We start from the raw sequence: 8,866 nt of genomic DNA, 5'->3' as shown, positions 1-8,866 counted from the left end.
ACATGAGAGAGAAAGCCATGGAAGTAAGAAGCTGAAATCAAGGAAACCCAAAAGAGAAGGGAAAGACCAGAAGATGCCTCCATGTACCTTGCCATGTGACAGAGGAGCCAAGGACTGCCAACAGCTGGTCTTCAGGAAGAAAGCATCACTCTGATGATGCTTTAATTTGGACATTTTGCAGGCCTCAAAGCCATGACTGAATAAATTCCCATTGTTTAAGCCAAACCATTTCATGGGTTCACTTAAGCAGCCTAGGAAACTAAAACAGATACCTACTCTATGTTCTAGCCTCTGAAGATTCAGTAAAAGAAAAAAGAGACCAAAAAAAAAAAAAATTCCTGCCCTCATGGAGTTTACATTCTAGTGGATGAGGCAGACAATAACAATATAAATAAAATATATGTTAATTGGTGATAAGTGCTAAGGAGAAATTAAGAGGGCAGCAGGTAATGAAATGTCCTGGGGGGAACATATAAAATTTTAGATAGGTGGCCAAGGAACATTTCCTGAGAAAATGACTTTTGAGTTAAGACCTGAAAGAAGTGAGGAAACTAGTCATGTAGATACTTTAGGGGGAGGGAGAGGGGATCATGAAGTCAAGGTTCTAGGCCGAAGGGACAGCAAGTGCAAAGCTCTGTGGCAACAAGCGTTTATGTTTCAGAAACAGCACAAAGACCAGTGTAGCTGGATCAGAGGGCGCTCGGGGTAGATAAAGGGACTTGGAGAACGCAGTAAGGAACTTGGCTTTCACTTTGAGTGAGATGAAAGCCTGGAAAACACATTTCCCTGCAATAAAATCAGAACAGAGGTAAGGCAGGGAATGCTTTGAGACCAAGAGTGCAAATAGCCAGCATACATACGGTTTCTTTTCTTTGGGATGTCTTAAAGGTATGGGAGAGAAAAACTACAGCCAAATAACAGCAGGGAGGGATAACTACAGCTCTCCTGGTGACCCTGCTTCCTTCTCCATCCTCAGCCCAGAATAGGTGATTCCCTTCCACCTGACCCTTGTCCCAGAGAAACTACTCTAGCACTCCTAACTTTACCCGTTCCACTAGCTCCTTTCTACACAGACACCAGCAACCAGGGGCAGTTGGGGGAAGAAGAGGATGGGCAAAATCCTCAGAGCTCTGTGAGCTTGAAGAGTCCATCCCTATCTGTCAGAATATATCAGAGTTTTATGGAGAGAGTGCAAAGAAACAGTAAGGTGATGGCCCTGACCCACCCAGACCAGTCAGGATCTTCCAAAGTCTAATTCTTGGTTGGTGCAGGAGAAAAATCCAGGGTCAGGGAAACAGGCCTTGATTATTTGCAGAAACAAGACCATGGCTTTCAACCGGGGCTGTAAGGTAAATTTTAGTGAACGGTGGTGTTGAGCTGAGTCAGCGCTTTCCTAGGGGCCCGGTGGTCTTCTCAATCTGTTCCCTTCTTTTCTGCCATACAGGTTCTAGGCTGCTATTACCCCAGCTCTGAGGAAAGTGTGAGGAGCCTTCTGAAGAGTTTCAGGGCAGAATCAGTGAGGCCTGCTAAGAAATAAGAAAATGGCACAAGCACTTTGGGGCCGAAAGAAATGGTCTGCACGATTGCTTCCTATCTGGAAAGGCCTAGCATCTCCTACTAATACAGCTTTGGCTTCAAGGAGGCCACTGCACAGGTCAGGAATTCATCCTATGCTTCGATAATTAGGCAAGGGCTCTGCACAGAACAGGGGAAAGAGGCTCCGTACAGCCGAGTCAGGAGCCTCAGGTACCACCATTCTGCCCAACTTCAGGAAGAATACAGGAAAACCTTTCTTCATTGTTTAGAAAGAAACAGTTAATGCATGGTAATGGCCAAAAACGCATCAATAATTCCCATAGTTGGGCCCTCTGCCTCTATTAGCAAAAAGCTGGAAATATTTTAAAGCCCAGCCATAGTAAGACGGTCTCAAGTCATTCCTCATCTTGCCTATCATCCTGCTCTTGGTCTCCAAGATATATATATATATATATATATTTAAGATTTATTTTTTATTTCTCCTCCCACCCCCATTCCCCTCATTGTCTGCTCTCTGTTTCCATTTGCCATTCGCTGTGTGTTCTTCTGTGTCTGCTGTATTCTCATTAGGCGGCTCTGGGAACTGATCCTGGGACCAATCCTGGGAACTTCCAGAGTGGGAGACAATTACTCTCTTGTGCCACCTCAGCTCTCCAGTTCTGCTATGTCTTCTTATTTTCTCTCCTCTGTGTCTCTTGTTGCATCACCTTGCTTTGCCAGCTCTCCACATTAGCTGGCACTCCTGCACAGGGTGGTTTTTTCCACATAAGGCAGCGTTCCCACACGGGGTGGCTCTCCTGTGCAGGGCCACATTGCCACATGGGCTGGCACTCCACATCAGCCAGCTCACCTCATGGGCCAGCTTGCCCTCACAGGAGGCCCTGGGCATCAAACCCTGGACCTCCTATATGGTAGACAGGAGCCCAATTGGTTGAGCCACATCCGTTTCTCATCCAAGATATATTAACTGAGTAGATTTGGGTGCAGAGTGGTGTGTGTGGTATGAGGTACCCAGGTATGGAAAAATGGGGGACATATATTTATCCACATAGATAGACATGTATAGATTATCTATGAGGGGCATACAAAAAACTCATGAGGGGTTGCTTCTGGGAAAAGGGACGCAGAACTGAGAGTAGAGATGGAGACTCATGCCCCACTTCCTCCGCCTCCCACACTTTCCCACGTTAACAACATCCTTCATTAGTGTGGTTCATTTGTTACATTTGATGAACGCATATTAAAGCCATTGCTGCTAACTGCGGACTGTAGTTTACATTAGAGTTTACACTTTGTCCTGCACAATTTTATGGGTTATGACAAACCCATAAAATTGGCCTATATCTGTCATTGCAATGCCATGCAGGATAATTCCAACGTCCCCAAAATGCCCCATATTATACCTATTCTTCCCTCTCCCATCCTTCAGAACCTCTGATGGCCACTGCCTTTACATCAATGATATTAATAAAAGTTCTTCCATTGCTAGAATAATAAGTCTACTTTAGTCCACAGATACACTTTCTTAATGTTTGAATTTTCATTATGTTCATATAGTACCTATTCAAAAATATTAAATATTTTTAAGGCCAAAAAAAATCAACACCATTAAGACTAAATAGAAATGTGGAAGGTGTATGGGCCTAACTTGAAGTGAGTATGTCACTACAACATGAACTGGAGTGGGCAGAAGACTGTAAGCATGGTAAACAAAGTCCCGTGAGATTTTCCAGAGTGATTTTCCAAAGTTTTCACTGCAAAGACAAAGAAAATATTTATATATTAACAAATGATAGAAACGTGCGTTTTCCTAAAATTAAGTCATCACATTGTGATTTCGCCTTCGTCTTCTGGGGGCTTCTAGGCCTCAACTCACCCCCAACCTCCTCCTACAGCTTGTCCGGGTGGCGCCGGAATCAGGCCTCAGTGGAGCGGAGTCCCGAAAGAGCCTCGCGTGAGAGCCCACCTCCGGGCCGGAACGCCCGGCCCGGGAGCTCCAGATCCGCAGCGAGAGGCCCCGGGGTCTGGAGGAAAAGCGGTCGGGGGCCTCGCCGCCAGCCTCCCCCGCGCTGCGCCTCTGGAGCCGCCGCCTGGGACCGCTGCCGAGTTAGGCCCGAGTCAGTGCTGGAAGGCGGAGAAGGGCGACCTCACTTCGCCTTTTCTTTCACTTCTTTCGCGGTGTTCTAGAGTAGTTTAAAAGCTAAGGACTTCTTTCTTGAAGTTTCAGTTCCACTCTTCCTCTGTGGAACCATATGGACCTCTTTTGTTTTGTAGGGCATCTCTTTAGTTTCTGTTTCTTCTAAGTTAATTGGTTTGTTTAGGCTTTCTGTCTCTACAAGGGTCAATTTTGTTAAGTTGCTTTTTTTCTAGAAAATTATACATTTAATGTAAATTTTCAAGTACATTAACAAAATTATTTTAAGTCTCTCTTCTGTTTTTTTTTTTCTTTTCTAATTTCATGAATTTGCCTTTCTCTTTTTCTTGATTAGTTTAGCTAGGAATTAATCGATTTTATTTTTTCAAAGAAACAATTTTTGTATATATTTATTAATTTTACCAAGTTTTTATTTTTAAATTCATTTTCTACCTTTATTTTTATTAGTTTCTTCCTTTTGTGGTCTTCTGGTTTAACTTGTTTTTGTTTCTGTTTTTCTCTAGCTTTTTGAGTGCTGTTATTTATTTTTACTTGTTCATTTTTATTGACATAGTTATCGAATGCTATAAATCTTTCTCTGAAGCTTCTTAATTTCCCATGGACTCTGGTCTTATTACTATTTGCAAAAAAATTCTAGAATTTGTTTTGCATTTCCCCTTTTATCCAAGAGTGATTTAATAAAATGTTTTAAGTTTTCCAATTGGAAGAGCTTTTTTGGTTTGTTGTTATTGTTCATTTCTAATTATAATACTTTGTAGCCAGAGAATACTATTTGTATTATTTATTTTCTTAGAAATTTACTTAGAATTTCTTTGTGACCTAAAATGTAAATGTGCCACATCTTTGTGAGTTTTGTGAGTGTTTTACATGCATTTTGGGGGTAAAAAAAGCTTATTTTCTATTATCAAGGTTCAGAGTTTGATATATTTTAATTATGTTTGTCTTCTATGCTTTGCTAATTTCTTGTTCATTTGATCTACCTAAAGTTGAGGCATGTGTTAAAGCCTATTATTAGTGTGGTTCTATTTCTTGTTATACAAAGTGTCATTCTTTATTTCTTTTAATGCTGTTTAGCCCAAATTCTTGAATCATCACAGTTGCAACCTCTGCTTAAATTTTTAAAAAGCTCTTGTACATCTTTGTCCAATCATTTATTTTTAGTCTTCCTGAACCTTTTAGATGTGTTCCTTTTATACAGCATAATGTTGGGTTTTGTTTTGTTAATCAATTTGAAAATCATTTTAATAGGTAAGGAAAGCCCACTTACATTTATTGACCTAATCAATACGTTTGGCCTCAGATCTGCCTACTGTTTTATACTTGTTTGTATTTGTCTTTCACTATGTGATCTGTTTCATTGGCTTGCTCATTTCTCCACCTCCTTTTTTTTCTTTTTTAACATATCTTCTGGAATTTAAGGTTTATATTTTTGTTTTACTGGTTACCTTTATCCGAATACTTTTAAACAATATGTAAAGACTCTCTCTTTTTGCCTATTGTTTATAACATTATAAGCAATATTGAAATTATCTAGTAACCTTTAATTCTCCCTCCCATTTCTCTCCCCTAGCACCTAACTTGAGGCAAAATCCTTTTATTCCTAGTTAATATCTGTATAGGACAGTTAGAAAGTTGATTCTACTTCTCACATAGTCTCCCTATTCTCTCTATATTGTTTGATATTTGAACTATATATACAGGATTTCCAAGAAATTTGGAAACATAGATACAAAATAATGGTTAATTGACATTGTATTTCAACACATGGTAAAATAGTACTTATTTTTAGTCTTGACCACTGTATATTGTCAAACACAGCCATTACATCCTGTCCTTCTCCATTACAACAATCATAGTTATGCAATTAAATATAAATTTATCACCATCAGTCCTTCTGTTGATGTGCCTTCAGTCATTTTGGTTGTCTAAAACTTGTTCTTTTTCCAGATTACTCAGGAAGGGCTCTTATCAAGAATATTCTTTAAAAAAAAAAATTCTTTCGAGGTGTATGGGAGGGAGATTATTAGCAGTCTCCACTAGAGGGAGCCCCAGGAAAGAAAACTGGATCCAAAACCGTAATCTAGAGAAAAGTTCTGAAAATATAGCTTTTGCATTTGTAGCCATCCACTCTTGATTGCTCACTATATCCTATTACGAAATCTACAAAAGGGGGTATGAATAGCTCAAAGGCGGGCCAGCTGCCTGCTTGGATAAAATCCTGTTAGTCTAGGAAAAGGAGCAAAAGTCTGGTCTCCAAGACAATAGTGAGGCAGCATGCAGGATATTTTGGAGCTATTCTAAAGAAACCTTAGAAAGCTAATGGCAGGATTAAAGACGATGATTCAGGAAGTCAAACTGTGTAATAGATGAGATGGCCAAAGTTTTACTAAGCCCTTAACAAGGGAAGTGGACTTGGCCCAGTGGTTAGGGTGTCTGCCTACCACATGGGAGGTCCACAGTTCAAACCCCAGGCCTCCTTGACCCGTGTGGAGCTGGCCCATGAGCAGTGCTGATGCACGCAAGGAGTGCCCTGCCACGCAGGGGCGTCCCCCATGTAGGGGAGCTGCACACGCAAGGAGTGCGCCCCATAAGGAGAGCTGCCCAGCGTGAAAGAAAGTGCAGCCTGCCCAGGAATGGGGCCAGACACACACACACGGAGAGCTGACACAACAAGATGATGCAGCAAAAAGAGAAAAACACAGATTCCCGGTGCCTCTGATGAGGATAGAAGTGGTCACAGAAGAACACACAGCGAATGGACACACAGAGCAGACAACTTGGCAGGAGGGGAGAGAAATAAAAAATAAATCTTAACAAAAAAAAAGTTAACGAGTCTTCTGAGAAAAAGTTAACGAGTCTTCTGATTTTAAAAATTGCCATGGGAAGGAAAATACATAAAATTTGAATTGCTAACTTTTTACTATTATAAATGAGAAAGCACTAGATAAGGCAGTTTTCCTAAAATGCAAATTTTTGAGGAAGAAGTTGCTGTGAATCCCTTTAATATTTTGGAAGGGGTTTTAGATGAAAGCAAGCATCTTGGAGATTTAATCAATCTAGCAAAGGCTTCAAGATGTGCCAGAGAACTCTGATACAAGGCTGGAGGGAGTGTAACCTCTGTGGAAGGTAATATGGCAATATCTATCAAAACATACATGCCCTTTGACTTCACAATTTCATTTCTAGAAATTTATCATACAAATATATTCACATGTAAAATGACAGGTGTAAAAATTTATTCACTGCAGAATTACTGTAATAGCAAGTTTGGAAGCAAACTAAATGTTCAAAAATAGAGAACTGATTGAATTATAATATATCATCAATGTAATAGTTACATATATAAAAAAGCTCTTTATGTATTACATATATTAAAAAGCTCCTTATGTATTAATATGTAATAATATCCAGAGTATATATTTTTATTTAAAAAATTAAGTAGGATGATATATTATAATTTGTATAAAAAGATAATTGTGGAGGATAAAATATCCATTCTTATTAATTATATTTCTTATATAGCTATAAAACCTTGAGAAAACTACACAAAAACGGCTAAAGTGTTGTGTGAAAAAGCATTATATTTATTTTTAAAAAGCCATAGGTTCAAAGCAAAACCAGGAAACTATCTTTTATTCTCTCTTTCCACTTAAACTGACATGCATTCTTTTTGTTCATTCCAATCTCTCCTATTATATTTAGACTCTTTTGTTGCAAGAAAGGTACAAGCCCCACCAGGTTATTTTAGGACAGGGATTCTCAACTAGGGAGAAAGTCCTGTTGGCTGGCTTGCAGAGAAATAAAAATAAAGCACTGCGGTGAAAAATGGACATGAAGGAGAGGGGGAAAAAAACCAAACAACATACCACCTTTCTTTCTGATCATGGGCTATTTCCACATTCTAGTACCCTGTGAAAACCACCTACCTATATTTCCTACCTTTGGAATTTGTTAAATACTCCTATAACTTTATATACATTCCTTCTTTTTTGTTTAAGGTAATATGAATGGGTACTTCCTCTTACTGGGTAGTCTTAAGCCAATAATAATGGCTAAAAGTATTGAGCACTTGCTGTTTACATAAATTTAATGCTCAAGACTAAGATTATCTCCATTTGACATATAAAGGCACTAAGGCCTAGAAAGATTAAGTAACTTGTCTGAGGTCACACATTCAGGCAGAGCGAGAACTGAAACCCAGGCAATCTAACTTGGGTGCTTTGTGGCTCCTAGTTTCTAACACTGTCCAGTGGTTATCCTCACGTAGGTCCAGCTCATACAATACCTTAGCTACAAGGTAAACTTATTCTTCAATAGCAGATGATCTCAATCCAAATAAAAAATTTCCTAATGGTCTAATTTCAGGTATCAGAGAACTGAAAAGAAGGACAAAAAGATCTTAAGGTATATTTTGAGGGTGGGTTCTTTATTAGCCCATTTATTCCAACTTTGAAAGAATTAAATCTGGTCCTGATAAAAGACCATCAGCTCTATCTGAAGTTAAACAGTTTATCTGAAAAAAGGCTAAAATTCAATACAAATTTACTAGAAGCCTGAAACTGCCTTTTTATTTTTTATATTACAATTTCCTTGTATTTGTGTTTTTTTTTTAAATGAAAAGGTAAATTCACAGCGTGAAAAAATTTAACTGGAAGAATTCACATATAACCTAGTAAGGACTGCACCTTAGATTTTAAGTGAGAGAGAGACAAGTAGCCTAAAACGGTCATTCCTCTCCCCAGAAGGATAAGAGGATCCCGGAAAAGACTCCAATGTATTAGGGAATATGATAAAGATGGCATTTCAAATCAGTGGGGAAAATATGGCTTATTCAATAAATGGTGCCAAGACAACTAGTTAGTCACTTGGAGGCTGACTTCAGCCTGTTCACCAAAATAAATTCCAACTAAAACAAAAATTAAATATAAAAACTGCAACCATGGGTGAATTATATTTTAAATATTGGAATTTTTAAAAAGCAATTCAAAGAATAACAAGATTCAGAAACAAAGATTAATAAAGTTGACAGCATAAATATTAAAAATATCTTCATGGCAAAAACAAAAAACCCAAAAACAAAACTAAATGATAAAAAAATGACAAGCTGGGGGGAAATGCTTGCAGCATTATTTGACAAAGGGTTAATTTCCTTACTATAGAGTTCAAAAAGATCAA

This window comes from Dasypus novemcinctus, chromosome 13, assembly GCF_030445035.2.
Source record: "Dasypus novemcinctus isolate mDasNov1 chromosome 13, mDasNov1.1.hap2, whole genome shotgun sequence".
Classification (NCBI taxonomy): Eukaryota; Metazoa; Chordata; class Mammalia; order Cingulata; family Dasypodidae; genus Dasypus; species Dasypus novemcinctus.
This window is presented reverse-complemented; position numbering follows the sequence as displayed.